The sequence below is a fragment of the Protopterus annectens genome, chromosome 14.part0 (genome assembly GCF_019279795.1).
Source record: "Protopterus annectens isolate FY-2018-M chromosome 14.part0, PAN1.0, whole genome shotgun sequence".
Classification (NCBI taxonomy): Eukaryota; Metazoa; Chordata; order Ceratodontiformes; family Protopteridae; genus Protopterus; species Protopterus annectens.
In genome coordinates, this window is record NC_056748.1 from 247,041,043 (window position 1) to 247,068,814 (window position 27,772).

The following is a 27,772-nucleotide window of genomic DNA, read 5'->3' on the forward strand; positions in this document are numbered from 1 at the left end:
TCACAAGTGGTCTCTCAACAGAAATGTGATGGAAGGTATCTTCTGTCAATGGGGCCAGCCTTGCTGAGATCTTTTTATGTCTTCCCGCAACAACAAGAGCAGCAGCTTTTTTTGCCCTAACCCCCCCTACAGGGAAATCATCAAGGGACACTGTGCTCCATGATTGGCCCTCTGGTCTTCTCTATGCTTATCCACCAACCTCATTGATTCCCAGAAAGCTGCAAGGTTGAAGAGCAAAGTCATCCTCATTGCACCTTACTGGTCTCAACAGGTTTGCTTCCCCTTACTTTGGCCTCATCTTCTTTACCCACCTTGGATTCTGGATCAAATTCTAGACCTACTGCCTCATCTGACAGGCATGATTTATCCAGATATCTCAAACCTCAAGCTAATAACATGGTTTCTCCACTTCCATTAATAACCAGACAACCTGTGTTATTGTCCCCTGTCCAACATATAGTTTTATCTTCCGATAAAGTTTCTACTGGGAAAATCTACAAGAGTAAGTGGAGAAGGTTTGTTTGTTGGATGCATCAAAAACATATCAATCCTTTTTCAGCCCCTAGACAAAGTGTTCTAGAGTTTTTGGCAGAGATTTTAATGAGGGGGACTAGTTCCTCGACCATTAAAGTTTAATTGGCAACAATCTCTAACTTTCATGTAGGAGTTAACAATTCTTCTCTAGCTTCTACTAAGATATGCAAGGCTTTCCTTAAAGGTACTATTTTACTTAGACCACCTTATAAAGATCCCACTCCTCTATGGGATGTGAATCTTCTATTGCAGGCCTTAATCCATTCCCTCTTCAAACTAGCAGGAAAATGTGATTTCTGACTTAGAAGAAGATATTTTTAGTGGCCATCACCTCTGCTAGGAGAATTTCATAACTCCAGGCATTATCCTCTAAACCTCCTTAACTGATTTCTGTAAGGATAGAGTATCATTAATAACCAATCCTTCCTAAGGTGGTGTCAGAATTCAGTATTAATCAGTCTGTTAACTTGACTTTTCTTTTCAAAATTTGAAAACAAAGGTGAATTTGTGTTACATTTGTTGGATGTTCACAGACAGTTGAATTTCTACTTATACAGAATGAAAGACATTAAAAAATCTGGTAAGTAATTTATATCCTTTGCAGATAACAAATTGGGCAAATCTGTTACAAAGGTAACATTAGCAAGGTGGATTAAAGACTGCATAACATTTGTCTATAATAAATCAAGCATTTCAATGCCTTTAAGAGCTTGTTCTACTATATCTGTGGCATCCTCATCAGTATTTTTATCCAATCATTCTATGGATGACATATGTGCAGCTGCTACTTGGACTAATCCTCATACATTTATTACTCATTACAAATTGGATCTGGTCTCGAGGGGAAGATCAACCTTTGGTTTAACTGGGCCCAGGAACATCTTTCCTTAGAGTCCACCCAGGATATCAGGTAGCTGGGGACTCTGTCCCAGTGGTTGAGGAATGAGTGAAAATTGACATCATCAGATAAAGAAGTTATGTACTTAACATGACACTCCATCTGTGTTGTCCATTTTCATTCTTCCTCAACTCCCCACCCACCAACCTTTGCCATCATGGATTTCTGGAAGAATGAGATGCTATTAAGACACCACAGTGTCTTGTATGGAGCTCCAAATATTGGTGTGCTTTGTTAGGAATATTATTCTAATATCTGCTATTTTTGTCATCTAACAAACAAGATCTGAGGTATGTTGGGGTTGGTGTATTGTGGCTAGGGAGTAGCTCAAGAGTTTCATTTGGCCATGAGCTATAGTAAAGGCCGAGTCAGATCCGAGGTTCAGATTCGAAACCAATGGTTGAGGAAGAATGAAAATAGACAACACAGATGGAATGTTACGGTAAGTACCAGTTTCTTTTTTAACATTTGCTGTCCAAGTGCGCTATCGCAGTATAACACTTCAGTGAAGATATTGCTTGTTCAAGTCCGGCTATGTTTATATGTTTCAAATTTAGGTACTTTGTTTTACTGGGATTGAGAACATAAGCAAATAATAAAAATGTATCATTAGTTTAATGAGCATACCACCTTTTTTACACATTACTGATACCTAGTCACTAAACAGCTCTAATACAATAAAGAGACATGTAAAGCTGAACAATATCTGAACTATAAATTAATACCTTATTCTGTAACAATCTAAAAACAACAATAAAGGCATATTCCTACCATAATGAACTAAAAAATGTCTCTTGCCTTGTGATATTAGACAGAGTTTAATATAAGACAAACTGCTTGTTTCATATTATTTATTTACTTTATTATATTTTTGTCATTGCTTTAACTATAAATCCCTTCAGTATTGAAACTCCCAGTTGCTAATCAGTTGTATGTTTCTTTTCATAAGTTTTAAATGATACTACTACACTTTTTCAATGACGTAAGATTCCACCCTATTTCTTCACCATTGATAATTTGTTCTTTTGGACAAAGGAGGCTGCTTCATCCAAGTTGTTGAAGATTTCTATTGAACTAGACTGAATAATTTTTATTCTGTCGAGATACAATAAGTTAGATTTAATACTACTTTGTGTGCTTTAATCAGTAGCCAATGTAGTTTCCTCTTTTCCCTCGTTAATAAAGCATAATCATTAGCAAATCTTATCAACTTATTCCCTATTTTCACATGAGGATTTCAGCATGTAGTCTTAAGAATTAGCCATTTTGGAAAGAAAGAAGCTCCACTATTTTTGTTCTTGGATGGATGGATGATGGGTTTGTTTGAAGGTTTTAATAGAAATCTACATGCTCTTTTAATTCCATATTATATAATATTTTAGTGATTTTTTAGTCATGATGTCAGGAAACTCACTATGTTGTTTCCCACCATGCTTTCAGGTACTCCATAAATTCTTAGGTTACATTTTTCTGACTCTGTTTTGTACTTCCTCCATCCTATGACAACCCTTTATTTTGCTTTAATACAAATTATGTGTTGTATTTTTTCCTTCAGTCTGCCACCTGTATCACACAGAAGTGTCTCGTATTTTAGTTTCTTGTTGCTAAATCCGAGTTTTTACCATTTCAGTTTGTTATGAACAAATTACATGAATGAGAGACATTTTTGTTTGAAAATGTTCAGCTTCTAAAGTTATCTTCCATGTAGTGGATATCACTGTATGCTTTTCTTCAGTGACATTTCCAGCTCAAGATATTTTGAGGCATGCATTTTCAAGTAGAATCCAATTTCCAGTTGATAAGGAAATACTTTTCAAATATAGGTTCATGGGTAAGTACTAGGCTAGCTGCTCTTGTAGAACATTTTAAGTCTAACCAGTTTCCCATTTGGTGTCTGAATTAACTTATCATGTTTGGTGTTAGACTGGCCTTACTCTTACTCATCACGTGGTCAGTAATTATATATTGCCTCTAGTAAGAATAACTGAAATCATACCATAGATAATTTGAGTGGACCTGTGTGTGAGATAAAGCATTTAGGAGCCACCTCTGTGAGGCTGTCCTGAGGTAAATCTTTATTACTTATCCACTGATCCATGTTGAGCTTGAATATGGACAGGGCTGAGTTTTGTTTTACATGGATAGGGAGTCTGTTCCGGAGTAGTGGTATGCTCTGCAAGATACGCCTGTCCCTCCAAACCATTCCTTTGCTGTTGCAGCTATGTCCCTCTTTGACAGGGGGTGCTGATCTTAATTTTGCATTGCAAATATAGACTATATCTTGGTCTATAAGGGAACAAGGGTATAACATGGTTAGGCTTGTAAAGGCGCTAGAGCTAATAACCTAGTTACTTCCTATGATCCTATGCAGAAGAGGGTTAGAGTATTTCTGATGCTATTTGACTTGCTGATGTGTACTAGGTCCATAAGTACTGAGTCAGAGGATGCCTTGAATACCAGACAGAGGTCACCTCTTAGCAAACTGTATGATATTGAGTATAGTGACAGGGCATTCAGTCGGTCCATGTAGGACATATTGTTTAGGCCTTCTATCCTTTTAGTATCGCATCTCTGTTGGTGCTCTAGTTGTTGCATGTGTCTGGACAGATATATGCCAAAGAGGGCATTATACTCAATGACTGGCCTAAAGAGGGCTGAGTAAAGTAGTGCAATGACATCCCTAAATCTAGACACAATCCCTTTGTTACTAAGCTGCCCAACATAGAAGGGCTTTGTTATAACAATAGACACATGTTGGTCAAAATATAGCTCACAGTCCACATATATTCCCAAATCCCAAAAAAGGTGGTCTACTCTTAGGGGCATATTGTCAATGTAGTAGTTCCCTAGGGTAGGTGGCTTCCCATAGGCTACAAAAATGCATGTTTTTGGCATTTAATTGTAGTCCATAATTTTGGAACCAGTTATTTATTTGGGATACACCTTCATGCAAGATGGCCAAGTCATTTGGGGATTGATACAATGACTGCTGTTAGCTTTCAGTAGTGTGCACACTTAGTCAGCCATACCCCTTTTGGTATTCACTTTTATTTCAGAGAAGATGCTAAACAGGAGAAGTTTAAACACTGAATCCTGGGGAATCCACTGGGTGATTGTCTTATATGTGGAAATAGCTTCCTCAATTTTATTCTTCTGCATCTTATCTGTGAATAATTTGGCAATCCAGAGTATGATGTAGGGCTTTATTCCAATTCCTTTTAACTTTTCAACTATTTCTGAGTGGGGAATTATGTCAAACAGTTTGGCCAGATAAAGGTATGCAGTGTGTACCATTTTACCTTCATCCACTGCTTTGGTGATGTATTAAAAAGGTCATCATGTTGAGAAAACATTACCTGCCCTTGATGAGCTGGATCCATCCAGTGTTTGGAAGATCCCTATGCCCTTATTGTTTAGTTCCATGATAAGTCTTTCTATGGCTTTGCATATCAGACTGGTCAGGTTTATGGGTCTGTAATTGCCTGGATCTGTGGATGGTCCTCCCTTATGCAGGGTAATGATTGCCACTATTCTTCATTCAACTGGTGCAAAATCTGTATGGAGACTGAGATTGAACAGTGTTGTATGTGTATTGCATATATTCTATGGGCTCCTTTAAAAACACCAGTGATTTTCATAATTCCTAGTGCCTCAGTGGCATTTTGGATTATCTGCCAAGGTAACCCAATAATGGCCAATTTTCAAAAACTCAGACTCCCCTGCCTCTCTCTTCCTGTGACAGCCGATTTGCTGAAAATCCTGAGAGGGAAGCCTTCAGCTGTTACAGGAAGTGACTATTCAGTCTTTTTTTAAACAAGAAACATTTTTATTAAATTATCACATATGACATGGGCAATCTTACATTTATATAAATGAAAACCAACCATACCGACATAATTTCAGTTACAAACATTAAACAATACAAACCATGTTGACACGACTGTAGTTGCAAACATTATACATCACTTATAATCTATCAAGTCATTGTCAGTCAAAAATTACATATCTCATTCAAATACTGCCTTCTTTTAAACCTCGTTCCCCCTCTACATACATTGTTTGCATAATTCCCATTTTTTCCTATGTAATTTGCTCCTACTCTTTTCTAAAGAGACAAATTCCAGTTGTTTTAACTCTGCTACTGTATTCACTACTTTTAGTAAACTTGGTTTAGACTTAGATTTCTGTTTTCTAGTAATTGCTTTTTTGACAGCCACCATAATTGGGCTCAGCAAGGTCTTGCTATGTCTAGGCAATTCAGATTCTGTATGATAGCTCAAAAAATCATTTCTTTAGTTAAACCATTTGCTGACCCAGTATCTCTGGCAGAGCAGTCTGCAGGAAATCTTTAAAGTCTGCCAACTCATTACACTCACAAAACATTTGTTCCCAGTTACCTTTTTCTTTCCCATCACACCACCAACATTTGCTGTCTACCTGAGGAAAAACTCTTTGGAGTCTACATGGGGTATAAAAATACCTATGTAAATACTTCCAAACAAAGATCCTAAATCTTCTAGACTTTGCTGCATATTTGGGAGACATACATATATCCCCCATTGTTTATTTGTGAATTGCTTATCCAATCTCTCTTCTCAATCCTTTCTAACCTCCTCTGATTGATTCTTATAGTTATCATGCAATATGTTATATGCTGTACTAATTATTCCTTTCTTAAAAGTAGCTTCTGTTCTAGATTCTAATAAAAATTCTACCAGTGCTGGTCTTTGTTTAGGACCCCCCTATTTCTTTCTCTTTGTCTATATTCTGATATCAATCCTTGATAGGGAAGGCAATCTCTAACCTGCAGTCCAAATAAACTGTGTTACCTTTCCCTCTCTAGTTATTTGCTCCCATTACCTTGGTTTATCCATAGTCTTCAATAAATTCCAGCCCTCTCTTACCTATTATCTGTAACCCTAATTGCAGTGATTCCTGTCAGCAGAATCCCCTTTCTCCATTCTTATGTTGGATTAGTTCCATAGAATACTTTCTGCTACTTTATGAATATTTATTATAGGTTCATAGGTAGGTGCTAGGCTGTTGGCCCTAGGGCCTATATAAGCCTAGCCAAAGGTACCCTGGCTTTCAACACCCAAGAAAATTATCTTCCTGTGCTACTGTCGAGCAGAGCCACAGAAGTGATCCCCGGGGTGAATTTCCTATCTCCCATCCAATCATCAAGATTTTTCTTGAACAGTGCTAATGAGGAGCTTTGTTTGATATAGATAGGTAGTTTGTTCCAGAGTATGGGAAGTCTCTGGGACAGGAATCTATCCCTCCAGCATGTTCTGTTTATTGTGGTGACGAGGTTTAGGTCCCTAGAGCGTGTAGCTCGTAGGGATTGGGATTTACTATTTTATTTGTTTACCGGGAAAGTCCACCTGGGCCAGAGGCCCATTTTCAGCGGAGGCCCATGGAGAAAAGTTCCATTACAGTTAACAAAGTCAGAGGTAGAAATTGTACTTACATAGCATGATGGGTAACAACATAGCTTAAAATTGTTTCAGCACAAGCAGAAACTGTACAAACACAAACATAACAAATTGCAACATATCTTATTCTGTTTCCTTTTTATGCAAGACTCAAATGAAGAAGTAAATAAGGAGGTCACATATGTTACTTAGACAAATATGATGTTGGTTATAGGTGTTCTAGGAGACAGAGATACACTAAGGTAAGCTGAGTAAGAGACAGCATTCAGCAACTGGATGTCCAACTGGAATATGCATAAAAGAGGAATGTGAAAAGAGTGGATGGTGTGGGAGAGGGGGGGGCAGAGCAAGGTTAGATCATCATGGGGTAGTACAGGAACACAGCCACTTGCTGGTTAGATGATCCTTGAGAAGTAGTTTGAATTTAGAAGTCAGTAGTGTTGAATATATGCTCGGGAAGGAATTCTAGGTTTTTGCTATTTGGTTAGAGAACAGAGAGTCTTCAAAAGTATTGTTGGCTTTTGTGACTTTTAGTAAAAGCTTGTTGGATGACCATAGGGTTCGACTGGTTGAGTAAGGGTGAACCTTTTTTTAAGGGCAGAGCAGTTGTCAGGTTGGTGTATAATGGTGTGAACAACTGTAAGTTGGTTGAGTGATAGCAGATTTGGTAATTCGATCCATTTTAGTTGGAGAGTTAAACAGTGGCATGTTCTGTTAGGAATGTTAGTAGCAAGTCTAGCTATTTTATGGTAGCAGACTTCTAATTTGGTTAGGTCAGATATTCTAAGATTTGTGAAATAGGAAAAGCATACAATAGAGCGGATAGCAGACGTGTTCTGGCTATAGACTGGAGGTGTGAGTGAGGAATGGTATGGCTCTGTACAGTGAGCCATGTTTGGTGTGGACCTTTTTAATGATAGGGCTGTGTGTCTATCATATTTTAGTGAGCTGTCAATTCTGTATGATTATTGTTATTCTTCTTAAAGGTATGCCTCCAAATTCCAAGTTGCTCCTTGTTTCTTGAGCTTCCCCCTGCTTCATCATCATCCGTTTCCACTTTAAATAATAGTTGTCTGCTTGTGCTATGTATAGGAGCCTTAAATGTGTTGCTCTGAAATACCCTCTTCAAATCAGGTAATCCCAATCTACCTTATTCTAGTGCAAGAATCAGTTTATCCCACTTGAGTCTTGCCATCTTCCCTTCCCAGATAAAATCCTTCAGCTCTTTATTAATTGTTATCCCCAACTTCGCCTCTGGTTGATAAAAATATATCTGACCTGTGTATAAGGACTAAAGGAACTATAAAGATTTTAACTGCTTATATCTTACTGTCAGTATCCATATAACAGAGCTTCCATTTTCTCAGTGTTCATATTAATTTTGTTTAGTCTCTTCCCACATATCCTTAACTGCCACACCTGAATCATTTTTAATCCATACTTCTAAATACTTAATTTTATCATGTTCCCATAAATATGGATACTGCTGAAACAATTTGTGTGTGGGTACATAATTTACCGCTATTGCCTTTGTTTTAGCTTCATTAATTTTGCATCCTGAAGAGATTTGAAACTGTCTCAAAATGTTCCACAACACTGTAATGTCCCTTTCAGGTTAATCTGCAAATAGAGCCAGCTTTTCTTGACTACCTTGGCAGTTATATCTTTGAATTTCCATCTCCCTTATTTTCTTTGCCAGTTGTTCTAAATATTATGCAAATAACAAAGGGGAGAGTGGACACCCTTTCCTGGTCCCTCTGCTCAAGCAGAAATTATCAGTGAAGTCTCCATCCACTTTAGGTTTCACCAACGATCCCTCATATATCCTCCTAATCAACCTTATAATTTTATTAGGGAATGCAAATACTTCCATTGCACTGCTCATAAAGTCCCAGCCTACTCTGTTAAATGCTTTCTCTGCATCAAGACCCACCAACAGCAGTGGTGTTTTCTTGCATTCTGCTTCCCTTTTATTCATCAACATTCTGTTAATGTTGTCAAATATTTGCCTCCCCTCCACAAAACCACATTGATCCATATCTGTCAATTTTTGTATTACTTTTTCCATTCTTTTAGCCATTATAGACATAAACACTGTATACTTATGGTTTAGTATTGAAGTGGACCTGCATGAAGCTGAATCTGATGGATCTTCACCCTCTTTAGGTATTAAAGATACGATTGCTTTCTTCCAGGATGTTGGTACTTCTCCTCCTCTTAAAATACTGTTAATCAAAACCTTCCAGAAATGTATCAGTTTTTCCCTTCTAGCTTCCAACCTCCCACATGAATACCATCTATTCCTGGGGACTTTCCTGTAGATTGGTTATACATCACCATTTTACCTCATCTCCTCCTATCCTAACTATTAGTAATTGAATTTCATCTACTTCTAACCTTGGCATATTTAATTCTTCCATATACATTTTCATGTGTACCTTTTCTTGATTTCCATGCAGCGGTAGCATTGTCGCCCCACAGCAAGAGGTTCTTCCGTTCGATTCTCGGCTGGAGCGCCTTCTGTGTGGAGTCTGCATGTCCTCCCTGCGGTCGAGTGGCATTCGAAAGACATGCATGAATGGGCGTGCCTTCATTGAAGGTTGGGCGTCGGGCTGGCACCTCAGCACTGTAAAAATCTACTGCCAATCATTAGCAGACCAGAGTTCCTCTGTGGCGACCCCTAACCAGGAAAAGCAAAAGAAGAACAACAACAACTTGATTTCCATATTTCTCTGCTTTATACAGACTTTCATTGAATTTCGGAAATATTTCTAATACTTCTATATGATCCCTTGTTATCTTCCTTGTTATAGGCTCCCTAAGCTTGGCAATGGCCCTTTCTACTTTCTGTTGCCTGAGTTGTTGTGCTAAAAGATTTTTTGTTCTAGAGTTACTATAAAGAATTCTGTTTAGCATTCTGCGGTTGCTCATTTTCTCTTTTTGTTCTGCGGAATTCCCCCTATTTTGCAGTGCTTTAACATTTGTCAGTACCTCTAAATAATTCCTGTTTCTTTTTAACCATATCTTCCTTTCTTTTATTTCTACCCTATTTTTAAACTCCACTTTAATTTTATCCCACTGCCTAGCTATATTTTCAGAAGAAATTCCTATCTTCTCTAATAGCTCCTGAATAATTCTCATTACCCATTCCTTAAGTTCCTCTCTTTTCAACAGATAGGTGGGAGTACACCAGTGTCTCATTTTTATTCCATTACCCTGTGTTTTTATTTAAGTTATTATAGGTTCATGATCTACAATAGTTATTGGGTACATATGAGGACTTTAATTAAATGCACATGTTCCTGTGAAATGTAAATTATTTCTAGCCTAGCCTAGTTTTTTTTTATCTTGGGGAATAATATGTAAATTCACTCTGAACTCCTAGTAGTGAATTCACACATTCCATGCCAAATATTTTGATAAATGTCTTCAAAAATCTACCCTCCTTTGTTATATTTTCCCTTCTGAGCCCCCCAGACACATCTTCACTGTTGCAAATCAAATTCCAGTTCCCACCTATAAGTAATATTCTTTGGTGAAAGCTAATTATTTCTCCCAAATTTTTCTTAAGCTCTATTATAGCAGTTTTGGTGGAATATAAATACATGCCAGTGTAATCCTCCTCCCTTTGCAGTAGCCCCTTAGTACTATAAATCAACCATTATTATCTTTTTTATCCTTTATTATCTCTGTTGAAGCTCCTCTTGCAAATAATATAAGTACTTCTCTTCTCCTTTGCCCAAGGTATTCCACTGAATAACCATTCTGAACACCTTTATTTATCAAAGTCACATGTTCAGTTCTTTCCAAGTGTACCTCCTGTAGCATACCTGTTTGCACTCTATATTTTTAATATAGTTCACTGCTCTTTCTTTTTGTCTTTATCTATGAGACCACTGATGTTTAAAAACATTACAGAAAGCAGCAATTTCTTGAAAAAAATATTTCCACCTTTTATGTATAACAGCTTTTTTGTTAAATCTCTAGTTCTAGCTTTTGTGTTACATGCATATACTGTTTGGCAGGTTAATATTCTATACGGTTGTTTCTTGTCATCTGCCTTTGAGACTGTGTCACATCTTACAAAACTTTTTGTTTTATTGAAAGCCCTCAAACAAAAATATAAAAACACCCACAGTACGCTATAAAACATGTTAACTTAATAACACAAAACTATGTACATCTTCAAATATTGAAGTTTTACCTTCCTGTATAGGAACAAATGTTCCAAACTGATAGCCACACACATAAACTTGAGATAACCTAAAAGAAAGGTTATCCATGCTAAGACACATTGTACAGCCTGTGCTTCTACTAAGTACTATATGGCTTTGTCTTATCTTTATAGCACTCTCAGATGGGAAATCACTTGAATGCTTTCAGAAGATATTTTCTCCAAGCCATTTCTCTTGAACAGATTGTCTCCAAGAGACATGAGAACCAGACACAAAACTGCCAGCCATGCATTTGTTTACTAGAAAAAATCATTATAATATTCAATATTCTTTTTTTATTTACTTGCTTTCTCTTAAAATGTGTTACTAGATTAAGCTAATGGCCTTAACCCAGTTATTCCCATATGAAAGAATGAGAAAAAGCACACTAATTTTCTTTTGTCATGCTCTTTTAACCATGTTTTTTCTACTTTTTATATTAATTTCACAGCTCATTTTTTGTTGGACAAACTTTTGTATTTCTTCCTTAGCATGTACTTCATCAAAAATGATTTGTCCCTCCAGTGAAAAATATTTTAAAGATAGCTGGGTACAGCAGTTTAAATCTCATGCCTACTTGTCAACATTCCTTGAACAATGGAATACATTTTCACCTCTTCTGCCTGGTGTACAATGAGCAGTCATTCATTCTACTGTCTCCCATCTTTAATACTTTGTCCTTCTGCCACAGGTTTGTCGGAATCAACACCTTCTGCTGGTAAGATTGCATTTTTACTACTAAAAATCTAGGTTGCTTTCTCATAGCCAGGTTTAAAGCATGCATACAATGTGCCCTTTCAATTAACATTTCCTGTTGTGGAATACCAGTCTAGTTGCTCATATGTGCTTTCATAAAATTTAATATAGTCTGTTCCTTCCAGCTTTCTGGTACAGCAGAAAATCTCAGGTTTTCCCTACATGCTCTGTCCTCTAAATCTATTATTTTTTTAAACATCTCTTCTTGTACAGCCCTTTCTTCATGTTACCCTCTGAGTTGTGCAGTTTTATCATCTTATCTGAATATCTGTTTAAATCTTCTTATGTTTTCTCAAGCCTTTTATTGTTTGAGTTGATATACTCCATCATTGTTTCATTTATTTTAATCAGGTCTGTGTGAAATTGCCTTATATTTTCCTCTAGGTTACTGGAAGTTATGTCTGGAGCTTGCACTGCTTTTTCCTGAATAGCTGTAGTACTTTTTCCAGTCAGTGCTTTTTTGTAACCTTTTGTAGCTGATTTTCCTTCAGGTCCTCTGTATTTTTTTTTGTTCCTGGCTTCAGGCAGTGCACTTAGCAGCCAGTTAATGAAATTTACCCATAACATGTAGGTCCAGTGGCTTTTTCTGTTAAGTTTCTGTTTTCACACTTGGAGAGCCAGAATTAAGCTGTTAATCAGTGTGCAACCATCTTGGAAGCCTTGTAACTATTCAGTCTTTTCTGCCATCCAAAGGAGAAACTCCTCTGACACACAGGATCCAGTGCTGAGTTTTCCAACTTACTGTACAGATAAGCCTCATTTGTGGACACCCTTCCTCTCATTTTATTACCAGATTTGTTTTTCTCTTTCTCTTTTTATGTTTATTTACACACACATACACACACACACACACACACACACACACACACACACACACACACATATATATATTTCATTTCTCTCAGAGTTTACAGTAATTCCTGTTATAATTTCTGCTTATAGCAGTGTTTATTTGGTTTCTGGCTTTGACAAATGTTTGTTTTTACTGTTTCTGAGGAAAATGTCAGTATTTTTCTCAGAAGTACAGTGTGTATATGTGCTGTTAAGACACTAGAGGCTGTTTTGTGCAGCCACAACCACAAATTAATAGCGCCCATCCTCAGTGTTGTTAAACTATTTTATTTTCATCTTTTGACAGGAAAATATCGCAGAATGTGGATTTTCAGAATTTATACATTATTTATAGTATGTATATCTCTGAAGTGTGTGTTTTCAACATTGAGTCACAATTTTACCACAAATGAAATTATTTGAATGTACTCTGGATATTTTACTTTTTCTGACAAGAAAATGTAGTTTAAAATTCTATTAGATATTATTTTATGGCAGTTTAACATGGTTAAAGTGTATGATGGTAATTTTTCCATTGGTTTGGCACATTGGTTGCTTTGATATTTGAACTTTATGTACTAGAAATCCTTTAACTTGTGTCAGTTGTAAAAGAATACTGAACACATTTCAAACTGTTTGTTATGATAATACATAATACAGTTTGGCAGAGTTTAGATTTGATGGAACATACTTATTACTACAAACTTTAACTGCTTATTGTGATACATTATCTAGTATATCCATTTATTATTCTGGCTGGAGTTATCTCCCCCATAACTTGATGAATCCTAACTCTGGTACCAGCACAATCAAATATGGTTGCACTTAAAAAGAAAAACAAAATAAAAATATGCCACAGTGTATATTTAGTGATTCTGTCCTGGCCAATCCTCAGTCTGCAGACAGCTCACCTTTTCACCCATCTCCCTGTAGTGTAGCTTTGCTGTCCACTATGGAATGGGGTTTGAATACACCCTCTGGAGCTGTTTCAGTACCTGGCACAGGTACAGAAGAACCAAAGCCTTTTGGGGCAGGAGTTGCCCTGGGTAGGAGTCCCCTAGCCATACATAATACTCTGCTCCCAGATATTTTATCCAGTAGTGAATTTCACAAGAAAAAGAACCAGAAGCTTCATCATGCAGCTAATAATCAGTTTATAGCTGATTAAAAAGCTGAAGTGGTTTCCTTTGCTCAGAGTTTTCTGCAGACAGCTAATTCTGATAGTTGTGTTCCTTCACATGGCTGTAGTGCTGGTTTGGCTAGAAACATTTCTGTTTCAAAGAATGATTAGGAATTTGATGAGGACAATAGTGATTTCCTAGTTGACACTGAGTCCAGTCACTCTGATTGTTCAGAAAGTGACTCTGAGCTTAAGTTCAAACAAGTGTTCACTTTTTCTCATATGATTGCAAGATTTAGTGATGTTTTTGTTTGGGAACAGTCAGGAGCTAGACAAGAGCTAGGCAGGGTATATGACCTTATAGAAGATGAGATGCCCAATTCTGTGGCTATCATCCCTCTCTTACCAGCCTTGAAATATATTTATATAGCTAGCTACAGACTAGTATCTATTCCAGCAGTCCCTAAAATTGCTCAGAGAAAATGTAGTGCTTTCTTGGATATGACATGTCTCTTTATCTCATGTGACTGCTGACTCAGCTATGGTCTCCCCAGCTGCTTGCTAAAATAAAGTCCTTGGCTTCATCTAAGCCAATGATGCCTGATGAAGAGGGAAAATGGTCAGATCTTTATGGCAAAAGGATGTTTCCTTCTAGTAATCCAGCCTTTAGAATGTTAAATTGTCAAGGCTATAAAATTTATTTACAGTGTGCTTATAATTTGGACAATTTTGCTGCATCCTTACCTGTAGAGCAAAATTCTTATATGAATGAAATTGTTTTTAATTTGACTCAGGTTTTGAAACATGCTTTGAGAGATGTGCTTGAATGTGCAGACAGTCTTGAGAAATGTTGCTTCTTCTGTTGTTGATGGTATGGTTGGTTATGTAAACATAACTTTTTTGATTATTTGCATTAAAAGAATCTGTTCGAGCACACCAAAAACGGCTCACTAACACAGTCATTTTTTAAAATAAAAGCTCAACAGAAGCGCTTTATCAAGTGAATAAAAAACAATCACAATCTCCTAAATACCCTATTTCATAAAAAAGGCACCAAACCATCTTAAAGGTACATACACTGAAAAGGCTGCATAGTTAAAAAGCAGTTAACATCAATTCACATTGTTCTACTTAGTATGAATAAAATCTTGCAAAAACAATAAGACAGATTAAAGAACAATATAAAACCAATACTTTGTTAACATATACTCACAATGTGTCACTCCTCTATAGTTTACTGGCTTTCTTTATCAAATATGGCTTAATAGAAATATGGCCATTCAGACCTGGGGGGTTTGGGGGATTTCATTTCACCTGCCAGTAGGTTTCCCTACAGCTAAGCCAATTTTCCCAAGCTCCCCCCCAGGGTCCATAAAGACCTGCTCTAAAAATACCAAATAAAAATCCTGTGTGCATGGTCTGCACAGAAAGATGCTTGTACAGAGCATTGTTCAAGTTATTCTTCTTAATACTATAAGTGTGTTCGTAAATACGCTTTCCCAATGTTCTTTCAGATTTCTCCACATAAAAACTAGGGCAATCCTTACATAAAGCGAAGTAAACTATACCCTTAGTCGTACATTTACCCCTTTTAAAATATGTTACACTCTTCACATTCTTGTCCAACACTACCTGTTCCTTACCAATAATATATTTACAATATCCACATCTCCCACATTTTCTAGTTCCAATCTCTCCCTGATGTTTTGTCTCCTTCCTATTTCTTTCAAAAACTTTTTTTCAAATGTGTACCTGTCTTAAAGACAAATTTGGAACACTCACCTATTTTTTGCACAATGTCTTGATTAAATTTTAGCATTTTCCAATTGTTCTTAACCAAATCCTTAAGCCCTTGTGAGGTATAATTGTATTCAACCACTAAAGCTCTTGTAAAATGTTGATTGTCATCCATCCTATTATATGAAAAAGGTCTGTTTTGTTTCACCCAATGAGGGTACATATTTTACACCCCATCCTCAGTGACTTCTGATACCACCTCCTCAATTCCACTGGCGGGATATCCCCTTTCATTAAATAATTTAGAAATCAATTAAATTTCATCCAAAAAGTCACTTCTTTCCGAGAGCATCATAGCTGCCCTGACCAGCTGGCCTTTCACAATGCTTTTCTTTTGTTTCCATGAATGCGCACTCATGTAAGAGGGGTAGGAATTACTAAATGTACTTTTTGTATGAATCCTAGATTTTAACCGTCCTTCAATCATATCCACTCACATCCAAATAGTCGATCCCAATCTTATCATATTTGTGGATGAATCTTAAGAAATTTGTAGTGGTGTTCAAATATTCTATAATGTAGCCTAACACATGTTCAGGTGCTTCCCATATAACAAAAATATCGTCCAAAAAGTGCCGATATAATTTCATGTATTTCCAAAATTCACTATTAAACATACACAAAATTTCCCATTTCAGAAAGACTAGATTGGCATATATGAGGGCACAGACTGCCCCATAGCTACACCTCTAATCTGTTTGAAGGTCTCCCCCTCAAAATAGATTTAATTGTTCTCTAATACCAATCTCATAATTTCAACAAGTACATACACCTCCACATTAAGTAAAGAGCTTTTATCATTAAGAATTGCACAAAAAAAGCTCCAATCCTTCCTCAGCAAGAATACCTTATTGGTTTTGCAAGATTTTATTCATACTAAGTGGAACAATGTGAATTGGTGTTAACTGTTTTTTAACTATGCAATCTGAAGTGGTTAACTTCATTTGGTCTGCAACCTGTGGGTATCGGATCCGACCTCAGATCCCAGCTGGCAGCTTTACCTAGCTAAAGATCTGAGCTCCTAGCTCCTCCACCTACCCATAATCCCCTGCAATACATCCCCCATCCTCTGATCTAGCTTGCCACGGCTTACAGCAGCTTCTAGAGATGAGCTCTTGGCATGGGTGAGAGATTTCAAGTTTATAAAAAACTTTTAAATCACTTTTCTCTTAGGTTTTTCTCTGTGTGTGTGCTTTTGTTTAGCCCCCTTTACCGTCTAGTATACTTATTTTAACTTTTTTGTGGTAAATTCTCTTCAAATTTATTTTTCACCCTCCCCCTAGTGTGTGAGTGTGTAGTGTGATGGCTGAAGGGCCTAAAGCCATTTTTAATAAATGCACTGAGTGTGGTCATAAGCTGTCCCCAGCCGATGGCCACACTCAGTGCGTTATTTGTCTAGGGGTGGCCCATTTATCCACCAGCTGTCAGGTCTGTGCAGCTTTCAACCCCCGGGCCATCAGGGATAGGAGGAACAAGCTAATCCTGGCGGGATTGTTACCCCCGGATTCTTCTTCTTCCTCTCCCTCTAAGGCACTGGTCGCGTCTGCGGCTTCTGTGCCTTCTGATCCCCCTCCCTTGTTGGGGACTCAAGCTCCCTCTGTTTCTCAAGGTGAGGGGGACTCTTCTTTTTCTTCTAAGGAGAAGAGGAAAGACAAGGACCGGCATAGGCACAAAAGGCGGGCTGAGTCTCATCCCTTGGCCCCGCCAGCTAAAGTAGCTAGTCCCACTAAGAGGGTCTCTGGTTCTCCTCATTCTCGGCTCCGCTCTCCTTGCTTTCCCCAGAGCCGGAAGAGGAGTACCAGTCTCCCTCGAGGTCTTCGAGGAGGCCCTCCAGGCCCACCTCGGCAACCTCCTCCAGATCCACTAGAAGCTTGACCGACACCGATTTGGACCGGATGATGCATAGTTTCTTGCAGGCTCAAATGCAGATGGGGGTGCTCCAAGCCCCCCCTCCGGGGGGGGGAGCTCGGTCCCTTTTTTTGCCCCGATTGCTCCTTCTCTGACCTGGTATTGGGTTTTGGAGGCTTCGGATCCATGCCGTTTTGGACCCGGGGATCCATCGGCACCGACAGTCTTGGTTACTTCGATGCAGACTATGCCCTCGAGCATGTCGGATCCTAGCTCTGGAGGCCGAGAGCCGAGCGTTGGATCCATGGGGGGAACGGTGTCTTCGGCGCCATTTAGGTCGGAGCACACTTCCCTCTCGGGTCCGACTGCTTTGGCTGCGATGCCGATCCCTGCATCAGCGCCGAGGGGGCAGCTCTCGGAGCCAGGGGAGAGCGGTTCACCCTCGACGTTTGATGTAGTGGAGAGGGTGCTGTCGAGGACTTCCAGATCCTTGGTCTGTGCTATGGATCCATCCATCACCCCTGCGCATTTAGGCCTGTCCTTCATCATCCGGCCACAGGGACAGCCTGCATTGGCGCTCCAGCTGGTTCCCTTAGAGGAACGGGACATCGTGGGTGAGCCCTCCTTGGATAGCCCCACCGAGGAGGTTCCTCACAAACGGAAGTGCAAAAGGAGGCACCTGGACTTCCCTGAGTCCCTGACAGAGGACTCAGATTTGGAGGAAGGGGAAGGATCCCCAAGGTCACCCCCTGAGGATGTCTCCTTTGGAGACATCATGGAAATGTTGCGAATCAGAGGAGGGTGGTCTGCCCAAAAACCTTCCTCAGATGAGTCTGTGTTTCTGGATGCGTTCGATGCAGGCCCATCTACTTCTTGAGTGTTCCCCCCGGCTGACCCCCTGGTGGACTTAATTACCACCAGGGCTTGGAAGGAGCCGGACACCGTGGAGCCGATTCCCAGAAGGCCAGACAAGGAACTTAGTCCCCCTTCTGATAGGATGGCTTGGTCTAAAGGTTCTCCAGTGGATGGCATGGTGGTGGCGGCTGCCACCAAGAAGGAACTAGAGCAGGAGAGTTCCTTGGTCCACCCTCCAGATAAGGAATCTCGGACGTTGGACCACATTGTAAAGCGGATGTTTGCTTCAGCTACCTTCTCTGTGAGGGGCGCTGAACTATATGGCACACGTTATCAGACTCCAGCAAGACTTGATTAAGGAATACGCTGGAGCCCCCCCCCCCCCAGAGTCCATGGCGGCCGAGGACAAATGCATCTTCTCGACTCGCATGGCCACTCTGAAATCTATTACTAATACATCTATGCGGCTACTCTCCCATGCCATGGAGGGAGCGGCTAGAGCCAGCGGAGCAGGCATCGCTCTGCGGCACCATGCCTGGCTCCACCTTTGCGATTTTGCAGAACCCTTCAAGGTGTCCTTCGCTAACGCACCCTTTGACGGTTCTACGCTCTTTGGCAAGACCATCCACGACATGCTGGTCCAAAGTGAAAAGGACGGGAAGACGCTGTCTGCCATTGGGATCCGCTTCTCTAATCCCCAACGGTCCTTCTCCAGGAACCAGAGGGGACAAAAGAAGATGTGGTTCCAGAAATCACAGCAGTCCCGTACCGCTTCGGACCCCTCGTCCTTCAGAGGCAGAGGAGGACAAGGTGGACACCGGCCCATAGGCAGAGTGGGGCCGAGGAATCTCGGGTCGTGAGAACCTTTCTCGGAGAGGCCCATGCAACAGCCCTGAGGGCTTACCCGGCTGTCACTCTCTGGAGGCAGTCGGGGGGCGTCTGTCAGAGCACCTCCAAAATTGGGAGTCCATTACTATGGACCAGTGGGTGCTCTGAGTTATATCTAGAGGTTATTCCATTCCCTTCCTGAGTCTACCCCCTCCTATGAAATGCCTCCCCGATGTCCCACCCGATCAAAGGAAGGTGGCAGCTTCGGAAATTTCGAAGCTGTTAGAAAAAAGGGCCATCCAGCCCGTTCCCCCAGGCCAGTCCAGATTGGGAAATAACTCCAGGTTCTTTTTAATGCCAAAAAAGATGGGGGAACTGAGGCCTATACTAGACCTCTCATCTCTAAATCTATTTATTCCCAAGGAGAAATTCCGGGTGGTCACCCTGCAATCTATTCTCCCCTTCCTATGGGAGAACGACTGAATGTGCTCCATAGACCTCAAGGATGCATACTACCACATTCTAATGGACAGACGATCCAGGAGGTTCATCCGCTTTCGTCTGGGAGCCAGTCATTTTCAATTCAGGGCTGTTCTGTTTGGCCTCACCTCAGCCCCCAGGGTGTTCACCAAAGTCATGGCGGTGGTCGCAGCCCACCTGAGACTTCAGGGCATTCGGGTTTTTCCATACCTGGACGACTGGCTCCTCACTGCCTCCACCAGGCATCAGCTCTGCTGGGCCAGGGATTATACTCTGGCTCTTACTCAGCATCTAGGTATTACTGTGAACCTTCAAAAATCATTCCTTCATCCTTTGCAGGTTCTGGAATTTATAGGGGCCAAAATAGATACACGTCACTCCAAGGCCTTTCTAACAACGGACAGGTTGCGCAATTTGTCTTTTCATGTTTTGGCAATTCTCCAGCCCTTAGCCCCACCTGCAGAATTAGTCCTGAGAGCTCTGGGCTCCATGGCAGCAGCCATCGGTCTGTCACCCTTTGCGCACCTGCGTATGAGAATCCTACAATGGACTCTTCAGGTCCAATGGTCACTCTTGCTGCACCCCTTGAGCACCCCGATTCCCCTGAGCAGGGTTTGCAAGGACTCCCTTCTCTGGTGGCTGCACTCTCAGGAGCTACGAGAGGGGAGACCATTCGTCATGCCTCAGCCCCAAGCCACGTTGACCACGGACGCTTCTCACCTCAGGTGGGGGGGCATGCTATGGGCAGAACCGTCCAAGCCACGTGGGCTCCATCCAAGGCACATGGGCTCCCTCAGAGACCATTCTGCATATCAATGTCCTGGAGATGAGGGCGGTGCTTTTGGTGTTGCAAGCGCTACAAGACCTTCTTCCTCCGGGAACTATTGCAATTCAGACAACATGGCTGTAGTCTGGTACATCAACAAACAGGAGGGAACCAGATCTTATCCCCTTTGCCGAGAGGCCATGAGAGTTTGGGAATGGGCGATCTCCACCAACCACTTTCTGGTAGCAACGCACATTCCAGGCCAGACCAACATCCTAGTGGACAGGCTAAGTCGCCTGATCCTCACACCGTATGAGTGGTCTCTAAACCCGTTAGTAGCGAAACAGATCTTCCTCAAATGGGGTCTACCTTGCTGTGATCTTTTTGCTTCCCTGGCAAACACAAAGTGCAGCGAATATTTCACTAAATTCCCCCAATAGGGGAGAGCCCCAGAGATGTTCTGGTTTATGCTTGGCCCCCTGGTCTCCTTTATGCTTATCCCCCGCTTCCACTCATGACGAAGTTCCTGCAGAAAGCCCATCGGTTGGGGAGCAAGATAATCCTCATAGCCCCATTCTGGCCTCACCAGATCTGGTTCCCTTACCTGCGGTCTCACAGTGTAGTTCCTCCTTGGATCTTAGATCCCATCCTGGATCTAATTTTTCACCCTGCGGGATTACAACCCCCAAATCTGGGCAACCTCAAGCTCATGGCTTGGTTGATCCAGTTCTGCTGATAGCAAGGACTCCCGGTATCTCGTCACCAGTGAAAGCCATTCTGGTAGCAGCACACAAACCTTCTACCAGAAGGATCTATGGTAGTAAATGGAAGCGCTTTTCCATTTGGACCAAAGACAGTGGCTTGGATCTCTTTACTGTCCCTATTCCGACGATTCTTGAATTTCTGTCCCATATCTTTCATCAGGGAGCCAGTGCATCTACGGTTAAAGTACAGTTGGCAGCCATCTCTCACTTTCATGTGGGAGATGAGGTAGGATCACTGGCTTCCACCAGAATTTGCAAAACCTTTCTAAAAGGCGCTTTCCTGTTAAAACCGCCAGTTAAGTCTGCGGTTCCACCATGGGACTTAACACTGGTCCTGCAGGCTTTGACGGGCCCTCCTTTCGAACCGGCCACGTCAGCTCAGTTGAAATTTTTATCTTGGAAAACAGCCTTCCTGGTTGCAATAACTTCCGCCAGGAGTGTCTGAGCTTCAAGCCCTCTGTATGAAACCCCCCTATCTAATTTTTCATAAGGACAGAGTTTCTCTCAGGACTAATCCTTCTTTCCTCCCTAAAGTAGCCTCTGAGTCGAATATTAATCAGTCTATTAATCTGCCAGTGTTCTTTCCCAATTTCCAGAACAAAGGGGAATACACACTGCACAAACTGGATGTGCATAAACTGCATTTTTGTCTGCACATGACAGCAGCTAACCGCAAGTCTGATCAATTGTTTGTGTCCTTTGCCAAGTCTTCTTTAGGAAAACCTATTACCAAAGTGACATTAGCTAACTGGATTTCACAATGCATCATTCAAGCCTATTTAGCTTCGAACAAACTGGATCCTTTGGGAATCCATGCGCATTCAACCCGATCCATAGCTACCTCTGCTGCGTTCTGGTCTAGAGTCCCTATAGACGTCATATGTTCAGCAGCTACTTGGTCCTCCTCTCATACATTCATTTCCCATTATAAATTGGATTTGATTTCCAGGAATAGGGCTTCCTTTGGTTCCGCGGTGCTCCAGAATATTCTTCCTTGAGGGCTGGCCAAGGTTTTCTAGGTAGCTGGGGACTCTGTCCCACAGGTTGCAGACCAAATGAAGTTAACCACTTCAGATAAAGAAGTTATGTACTCACCATAATGTTCCATCTGAGTGGGTAACTTCATTTGTCTGCAACCGACTCCCCTTTCCATTCCCCCTAACCAGTTTTGTGCTTCTTAACCAGGAGAGGATTGTCCATTCTGTTAGGCTGTAGGTTACTGGCCTCTTTTGAGGGTCTTATGGAGTCCCTATAGGCAAACTCGATATGAGGATGGGGGATGTGTTGCAGGGGATTATGGCTAGGGGGAGGAGCTAGGAGCTCGGATCTTTAGCTAGGTAAAGCTGCCGGCTCACATCCGAGATCGGATCCGATACCCACAGGTTGCAGACAAATGAAGTTACACACTCAGATGGAACGTTATGGTGAGTACATAACTTCTTTTTTTTTCAGTGTATGTACCTTTAAGATGGTTTGGCGCCTTTTTTATGCAATAAGGTATTTAAGAGATTGTGATTGTTTGTTTTTTATTCACTTGATAAAGCCCTGCATTGTAGCAGGGCAAAAGCGCTTGTGTTGAACTTTTATTTTAATAAATTACTGTTAGTGAGTTGTTTTTGGTGTCCCCGAACCGCTTCTTAACCATTGATTATTCAAGTAAAATGCTAGAAATTTTGAACAATACTAATGTCTACTTCCCAGTCTCTATTAATGAAGTCAACATTTCTTATAGGAAGGTGGAATTGGCAATAGAAGAATTTATACTGAAAAACAGACTTGACCAGAAGGTAGGTGGAATACTGCAGATTAAGAAGCCAAGACTAGCTTCTTTTTTTGGCATTCCCAGGATACATAAGAGTATCACCAATCCATCCTATAGAACCAGTGTGTCCAGAGAAGGGTCCAAAACATTCCCTATAGATACATTTTTAGACTGTTCACTTCAACATATTGTAGATGAGTACCCACACTTATTAAAAGACTCTTGGGACTTTTTGCAGAGCTTAACCCCTGATAAATGTGTAGGAGAGATTTGTTTTTTAACAATTGATATTGTTGATTAGTTTTCTTGTATTCCTACTGAGGAAGGATTGGAGTTTTTTTGGGCAATTCTTAATGATAAAAGCTTTTTACTTAATGTGGAGGTGTATGTACTTGTTGAACATATGAGATTGCTATTAGAGAACAATTACATCTATTTTGAGGGGGAGACCTTCAAACAGATTATAGGTGTAGCTATGGGGGCAGCTTGTGCCCTCATATATGCCAATCTAGTCTTTCTGAAATGGGAAATTTTGTGTATGTTTAATAGTGAATTTTGGAAATACATTAAATTATATCGGCGCTTTTTGGACAATATTTTTGTTATATGGGAAGGGCCTGAACATGTTTTAGGCTACATTATAGAATATTTGAACACCACTACAAATTTCTTAAGATTCACCCACAAATATGATAAGATTGGGATCGACTATTTGGATATGAGAGTGGATATGATTGAAGGACAGTTAAAATCTAGGATTCATAGAAAAAGTACATTTAGTAATTCCTTCCTCCCTTACATCAGTGCGCATCCATGGAAACAAAAGAAAAGCATTGATAAAGGCCAGATTGTCAGGGCAGGTAGGATGACCTCAGAAAGAAGTAACTTCTTAGACGAAATTGAATTGATTTCTAAATTATTTAATGAAAGGGGATATCCTGCCATTGTAATTGAGGAGGTGGTATCAGAAGTCATTGAGGGATGAAGTGTCAAATATGTGCCCTTACTGGGTGAAACAAAACAGACTTTTTCACATAATAGGAGGGATGACAATCGACATTTTACAAGGACTTTAGTGGTTGAATACAATTATGCCTCACAAGGGATTAAGGATTTGGTTAAGAACAATTGGAAAATGCTAAAATGTAATCAAGACATTGTGAAAAAATAGGTGAGTGTCCCAGATTTGTCTTTAAGACAGGTACAAATTTGAAAAAAAGTTTTTGAAAGAAATAGGAAGGAGACAAAACATCAGGGAGAGATTGGAACTAGAAAATGTGGGAGATGTGGATACTGTAAATATATTATTGGTAAGGAACAGGTAGTGTTGGACAGTAATGTGAAGAGTGTAATATATTTTAAAAGGGGTAATTGTACGACTAAGAGTATAGTTTACTTAGCTTTATGTAAGGATTGTGCTAGTTTTTACATGGAGAAATCTGAAAGAGCATTGGGAAAGCATATTTACGAACACACTTATAGCATTAAGAAGAAGAACTTGAACAATGCTCTTTACAAACATCTTTCTGTGCAGTCCACGCACACAGGATTTTTTATTTGGGATTTTAGAGCAGATCTTTATGGACCCTAGTGGGGGAGATTGGGAGAATTGGCTTATCTGTAGGGAAACCTACTGGCAGGTGAAATTAAATGCCACGAACCCCCCAGGTCTGAATGACCATATTTCTATTAAGCCATATTTGATAAAGAAAAACAGTAAACTACAGAGGAGGGACACGTTGTGAGTATATGTTAACATCAAAGTATTGGTTTTATATTGTTCTTTAAGCTGCCTTATTGTTTTTGCAAGATTTTATTCATACTAAGTGGAACAATGTGAATTGGTGTTAACTGTTTTTTAACTATGCAGTTTTTTCAGTGTATGTACCTTTAAGATGGTTTGGCACCTTTTTATGAAATAGGCTATTTAAGAGATTGTGATTGTTTGTTTTTTATTCACTTGATAAAGCCCTGTATTGTAGCAGGGCGTAAGCGCTTGTGTTGAACTTTTATTTTAATAAATGACTGTGTTAGTGAGTCGTTTTTGGTGTGCCCAAACTGCTTCTTTTATTGCATTTGTTTTCACTTTTGTGGTTATTCCTGTTATTCTGAGTTTTTTGATTATTTAAAATGTGAACATTTGAATTCACATTTAATTTCTGAATTGGTGTTTGGACCCTGTGCTACTCAAATTTTCAAACAGTGGGATGATGGAGGCAAATTAATGCTTGGGGTATCTAGCATGCTTCATGTACCCATGTTCTTCCCAAACAAGGTGTCTTCCTTCAAGGGGCAGACTAAACAAAAATCCCACGGTTGGGTAGCGTTTGAAAGATATGCGTGCGTAAATGGGTGTGCCTTCGTTGAAGATTGAGCGTCAAGCTGGCACCTTGGCATTTCGTAAATATCTACTGCCAATTATTAGCGGACCGGAGTTCTGCTGTGGCGACCCCTTACCGGGAAAAGCCAAAAGACAAACATTGTTATTGGCTGCAAATTTACTCTTGCTAGATGATTCTGGCTTCAGTTATTTTGCACTCTTTCTTTGAAGAAACAAAAAAGCCTGAACATTCACATCCTGTGTCAGCTGAAGGCATCAAGTTTAGCTATTTTTGTTTTTAAATCCAAATGAGTAGAGGCATTTTCCAAAAGATATTTAGATTTCCTTAAGATTAGATTATTCATTTCCAACAATTTAAAAGTAAAAAAGTGTTTGGCGTACGCAAGTACAACAGAACTAAATGAACAGATGAAAATGCCTCGCCAAACGCTATGCAGTCATGAGACGCCTGACAAAAAATCTTCAAAACTTGTCAGAAATACCATAAGCTGTGAGCCAGAAATAGAAATAATCCAATGTTTAATGAAAACCGAATGGTTACAAGTTAAGCGCTTTCACCCATTCAAAACACAGGCTTCATCAGAACTAAAATAAAAAAAAAACAGTTACCATTTAAATAACGTTGTTGGCGCCAAGACATTGGCTCCATTTAAAGACACAGAGCAGCCACAAAGGTTAAACAAAGTAACTGTCAATGCATATCATATGATCAATGTTGACATCCTAACCTAACTAAAAATGTAAGAAATCATCAAGTGTTTTATGTAAAAGAACCTCTCTCAACAAAAAACATAACTGTTAATACATGTTGAGCAAAGGCTTTATAGAAATAAAATCATTGAGCCCTGGGGGGTTAGACGCATCTGTACACAACTGCCACCACAACTCCTTATATGATAGTAGACCTTTGTGGTCTCCCCCCTCGGGTCCATCTTAATAATGTCCAAAATAGCAAACTTAAATTGATGGTCATCACCCCATTTTTTTATGTGCCTATATAATGCGTTTTTTTCATCCTTCTTTTTAATGCAATATAAATGTGCGTAAATTCGCTTGTGCAGATGCCTTTCAGTCTTACCAATATAAAAACCAGAACAGGCACAACATTTGGCCAAATAAACAATAAATTTAGACTTACAATTTCCCTGTCTAAACCTTATTCGAGACCTATGAATATTATCTAATATTACTCCATCCACTTCATTTATGGTGTAACATAAGTTACACCTACCGCATTTATTAGTATGTTTATTAGAAGGATTTTGAACAATGGGGCCTCTTTCTAAGTATTTTTTAATATTAAATCCCATTTTATTAATGAAAATGGGGCGAGGTCCTACAACATTCACTACTTCGTTATCTGCCAAAATAATGTTCCAATTAGTGGTCAGAATTTCTTTAATTTTAAATATATACGGGCCATATTCCAAAATGCAAGCTCTACTATAATTCACTGCTGTATCCAAATGTCTATCAGTGTGCATAGGAATAATGTCTCCTTGGTTACAGTTGTAACCCAATAAAGGGGTGTATCTTATTCCTCATTCTTTGATTACCTGCTTACTCACATTAGACATCATTTTGAATCATAGCCTCTGTCTCTAAATAAAGATGTAATAAAACTCACTTCCTTCAACATGTCTGAATATAATGATGTCATCCTAACGGCTCTGATTAATTGCCCCTTAAAGATATTTCTTAAACGTTTTTTGGGATGATTACTAGAATATTCCAGGTAGCTGTTAGAAAATGTGTTTTTCCAAGGTTATTTAAATGGTAACTGTTTTTTTAAATTTTAGTTCTGATGAAGCCCGTGTTTTGAACGGGTGAAAGCGCTTAACTTGTAACCATTCGGTTTTCATTAAACATTGGATTATTTCTATTTCTGGCTCACAGCTTATGGTATTTCTGACAAGTTTTGAAGATTTTTTTGTCAGGCGTCTCATGACCGCATAGCGTTTGGCGAGGCATTTCCAACAATTTAGTAAACTTTCCTTTATTCCCTTTAGTAAAACTAATGTTGAAATGTTTATTGAAGTCTCTACCAAGGATAATATTATTAGAGTGATGGGATTAAAGACATGACTATAACAGCATTACAGAATGTTAATATCTTACAAAGTGTGCATAGACTGGCCAGTTATAAAAGTTACTCCTAGCCACATCAGTATGTAAAGTAAGTATACACCCATCCTGATATCTAATTTTACATAACAGCTGGAAACCAGGTTTATAAGTAATAACTACCATACCAATGGACGTTTTACCAACAGAGTTCATATCAGAATTTTTAAAGCTTTTATAAGAGTTTAGCAAATACTTTTTGACTGTATCAATGAGTTTTTTTTTAATATCTGTGGAATACATCATTAAGCTGTAAATACCTTATTCAATTTATTTTTATAATATGATTGATGCTATTAATATTAAAGGATGCTGTCTTCATTGCTTAGCAAGAAATATATGCAAATTAACATTACCCACTGGTAGCAAGAGGGAACGCACTCTAAATAACTTCTTGACAATATTCTTTGCATCAGATA

General features: G+C 39.6%; 1 protein-coding gene across 1 annotated transcript in view; it reads left to right on the forward strand.

Annotated features, from left to right (window-relative positions):
* The window catches only part of ENO4 (enolase 4), a 1,153,105-nt gene that overhangs the window by 308,366 nt on the left and 816,967 nt on the right, over positions 1-27,772 (forward strand). The window lies entirely within an intron of this gene.